General features: G+C 40.7%; 1 long non-coding RNA gene across 1 annotated transcript; it reads left to right on the top strand.

Annotated features, from left to right (window-relative positions):
- On the top strand, nucleotides 1-4,655 carry LOC148872843 (uncharacterized). Its single transcript, XR_016108151.1, has 4 exons — nucleotides 1-549; nucleotides 1,759-2,736; nucleotides 3,156-3,456; nucleotides 3,553-4,655. It is a non-coding gene; the product is annotated as an uncharacterized LOC148872843 (long non-coding RNA).

Here is a 4,655-nt window from a genome sequence, read left to right on the forward strand (position 1 = left end):
GAGCATGGGCGTTAACAGATTGGGTGGGTTGGGTAATGGTTAATCATCGAACCCATCAAGGAGTAGAGATCAGTCAATACTCAATACAGAGAAGTGGAGAACCAGAAGAGGAAGGAATGAACTCTAGGGTTTAGCAGAGATCACTCGATCAATACAATAGTTTAGGCTGCCAGAGAACAAAGAGGGAAGAAGGAACTCTAGGTTTTAGCAAAGATCGATAGGCGATTCAGGCTACCAGAGAACGAAGAGGGAAGAATGAACTTTAGGGTTTAGAAGAGATGAATATGACGAGTCAGGCTGCCAGAGAATGAAGAGGGAAGAACGAACTCTAGGGTTTAGCAGGGATGAATACGGCAGTTCAGGTTGCCGGAGAACAAAGAGGGAAGAATAAACTCTAGGGTTTAGCAGAGATCATTATGGTGATTCATGCTGCCACCTCAGGTACTGTAACTCTCTTTGCAGCGATTCAAGCTACTAGAGAACGAAGAGGGAATAACGAACTCTAGGGTTTAGTAGAGATCAATACGACGATTCAGGCTTCCATCTGAGGTACTTCAAGTACTCAAACTCTCTTTCTATCTCTTTCTCTGTATCTTTAGCCTTGTCTGCTACTCTACAACATTTTTGGGTTCCTTATTGTTAGGATTTAGAAAATGGTTTTGAAGTTGATGTTTATAATTTGAGATACATGACATCATAGCACATTTAACTTTTTGAGCATGTTATTGCATGTTTTTTGTTGCATTGCAAGAATTGGGGAATAATATCCTTAACCATAACCTACTTGTGGCAACTTTATATTCTGTGGATTCTAGTCCAGCTGCACAAGGCGGTTCTTGGGAAGAGGTACAACAGAAGTACCTATGTGATAGACTTACGCAACAGTCTACATATAGAAAAATATGTTATAAATGCAATGGATGGGACCTAACAATCAATTGGTTTTGTTAATTGCATTTTCTATGCTTGTAGATGATTGATTATATGATTGTAAACTTTTCATATTATCCTCACTTAAATGATGAAAGAAAAATTTGTGCATACTTGTTTATATTAAAGACATGGTGTAAAAGAATTATAAGGACTCAACTGAAACCATTTAATCAAACCACCTTTTAACTGCAGCATAAAATCCATTCAAAGCTTCTCTGTTTTCGGAGATTTTTTTTCTTGGTTTTGTGGATAAGTGGGACATCATCCTATGAGAGGACAAATGTGCAGAAGTTTGTCCATGATTACTGTCATAGGATGATGTCATCAAATGGTTGGAATATGTTTAACTGACATGCTATTCCTAGAATGTCCATGATTACTGTCTAAGTGATCTAAACCAGCTGAGTTTGTTAAAGATAACTTGTTAGATGGTTAAAGTTAATTAAACAAAGTTTTAAAAAGGGTGCCTCTAAGATTCTTTTTTTTTTTTTTTTTAAGTTAATTTGTTAGATGGTTAAACAAAAAAGAACCTGATGTTGTTATAATAGGTGTCATGTACTCTTGTTGACTATTAACATTTTTTCCCACTTCTGATGTTCAAAATTTTGAATTTTACACTGATACCATAAATAATGGTAAGAGAAACCTTTTGTTTTAGGTAATTCATTATTACAAGGCTATTTATACTGATGTTATAATAGGTGTCGTTCTAGTTAATTCATTATTACAAGTGGTGAGGGGTGATTTGGCCTGACCTACTCATATACGGACACGTGGAAGCGACCTGTTGATTGAATGTTGACTCATCACTTCCTGTTACTTCAGCAGGTCAAGTCACTACGGGTACCTCGGGCACCTCGGCTAGGACCGAGGTTTGAGCAGCTCGTGACAACCCGACCTGTCAATGTGACACGTAGCCATTTTCTAGAAGCGGGCCAGTTGTCTCTAAGCTCTTCGGGATCACACCGCACAACTGTGGGTCATATCCTTATCTCGCTCGGATCGGACGGACTCGATAAGCCTTATCGACAAGTACGAAGTCCTCCTCCTGGTGCGGAACGGACTCCTAACAGTGCGGGCCAAAGATCTCGGGGGTGTTTCGTGAGACCTATAGCAACTCACCTATTTAAGGGCATCAACCCCAACGTTACAATGTATGCATGATTTATTGTTCACTAGCCTACTTGCTATCAGACTTTCAGCTCGCACACTAAAAGTACTAACTTAAGCATCGAGTGCCCACATTGAGTAAGCCACCCCAAATCCTCTGAGCTCTGTTTCTTTGCAGTTTGACCAGGCAACTAAGCAACCGACGACCGAACTTCCCTCTAATTAGGAGCATTTAAATTGCACACAATCAACAAGGCTGAAGTGTCTTACTTGTTTGGCATTAGCAGCTTTATCTTTTTATGGAACTTCACTCTGGATATCCTTTTTGGTTAATCGCTCTACAGATTCTGAAGAATGGAAGTTGGGTTCTATTGGATGAATTTAATCTTGCTCCACAATCTGTTATAAAGATGTTTGGAGGTTGAAATAATAGGAACTCTGTATTTGTTACAGCTTTCTTAACAGTCTTAAGTTGATTAACTTAGTAGAGCTAGATATAGCCTTATATTTGTCTCTATGATGGGTTAGAAACTTCTCATAGCTTGGATATTGAGTTTTGATTCCCATCCTGGTCAATCAAACAAATATGTAAGTAATCCATTTGCATTGGTTGGGAAAGGATAGAAGATCAAGACTATTGCTTTTTAGAAAACGGAGGGGTTGGATCTTCATACAGTGAACTCATGGCAAAAGGTAATTGCTTTTCTTAAGCAATTTGCATATTTGTATCATTTCCTATCAAAAGGAAAAAAAATCAATATACATATTTGTGTCCCGGGGCTAATATCAACACTTTTGGGTCGTGAGAAATTTCAATAACTGTTAATAGTTAGTATCAGAGCTAACCCATAGTTACTAAAGTTAATTAGCTTAGTTTAAATTCTTTGAGGATTCAAAACATGTTGCTCTCCATGTTTTGATTCAAAATCAATTTTGTTTGTTGGATTGTAAATTCTTTAGAAAAGGTACATATTGTTTATGGTTCTTTTGGACTATGACTACGATATCAGACAAGTCTGCAAGCCTGTTTTTTACCTCTTTTATTTGAAGTTTCTAATTGTGCATTTTAATTTGAAGCCATGTATGACTAATAGTGAGGATTCATTTTACAGGGCAATTTTCTTTCAGCCAATAAATCATGTCAGGGAAATCCATTATTAGGCCAGTGGGAGAACTCGAAGTTAGCTTTGGGTATCAATGCAATAGAAAAGAAAAGAAACTTGTTCAAGTTTACAATGGATATGAAATCTCCATTATTAGGCCAGAGGGTGAATTCAAAGTTAGCTTTGGCTATCAATGCAATAGAAAAGAAAAGAAACTTGTTCAAGTTTACAATGGATATAAAATCCCATTTGAATCCAAGCTCCCAAGGGCAATTCAGGAATACACCCCAGAACTATTATAATTTTCACAGTAATACTATTTTTTTCACATGTATAGAAAGAATAAAATGAAAGTTGCAATTTCTGTTTTTTCAAATTTTTATGTAAGTTCTATTTTTTTCACCAGAACAGAATCCTTGGTTGCCTCGCAACCAGGATACGGATCGAACACCTTCAACGCTCAACAATTTCTGTCTCAACCACCTTTGGTCAGCAACCAGCTCAGGCCCAGCTTCCTTCGACGCAGCAACACTGGTTCTCGTTCACCCACCTCCATCTCAGCACCCTGACCCCGCCGCACTGGACTCAGCAACTGATTCTGGCTCGATCACGTTCAACTCAGCAACAAGTCTTTCGACGTCAACCGAACGAACGTCACTACGTATTCCGATATCAGATTGGTAGCGAGCGACGCTGTAGAAAGAATACAGTACAAAAAGCTGGGCGTAGATGTTAATGCTTGTAAGCAGAACAGAAGCAACGGCGGCAGCAGGAGAGATGCGCATCTTCACGCTACAGAACTCGAGAAGCTCCTCGCCGACGGCATCTGCCAGTCCACTCTCGCCAAATAATCCCCGAGCAAGCTCCATGACTTTCTCCTCCATTTTGCTGCCGAAGACGCTCTGCAGAAAGGCGAGGAGAGACTCCGCCAGTCCGCTCTGGAAACCCAAGAGGATCCGCAGAATTCCGTAAAAGACCTTGAGCTTTCCGCTCGAGGAAGCCCTTCAAAGCCCCGACCTGTCCGACCTCATGGGGCTTCTGCGAGATGCGACCCGTCGAGCAGTAGAGGGCGCGAAGTGCTCGCAGTTGTAACGAAGGAAATGGTACCTTCCGAAGCCGTTACACTCCAGGAGGTATTTGGCGCGGTGAAGAATCACGGCAGGAGGGCTGGATTTGGGAAGGCTACATGTTCCTGCTCGAACTCTGGAGAAGAAGAAGAGTCGTGAGACGTATTGTAAGCGGCAAAGTTCACCGCCGGAAAGAAAGCAATCGAGGCAACACTGGGTGACTCCCTCACGACTGTGGCTGTCACATTTTGTGCATGGAATTCGAGCAACACTGGAGGCGTCGCTGAAGGAGCCGGAGAAATACGAGAAACTTCCTCCTGCTCCTGCTGGTAGTGGTGGTGGTGAGAAGTGAATAACTTGTTCGTAACCGATGTATATCCTGGTAAACTATAACAGAATAGGGACAAAATAAAGCTGCAAATAAAGAGTAACTCCACTTGAA

Source organism: Nelumbo lutea, chromosome 2 (assembly GCF_056320005.1).
Source record: "Nelumbo lutea isolate HS-2025 chromosome 2, American lotus-T2T, whole genome shotgun sequence".
Lineage (NCBI taxonomy): Eukaryota > Viridiplantae > Streptophyta > Magnoliopsida > Proteales > Nelumbonaceae > Nelumbo > Nelumbo lutea.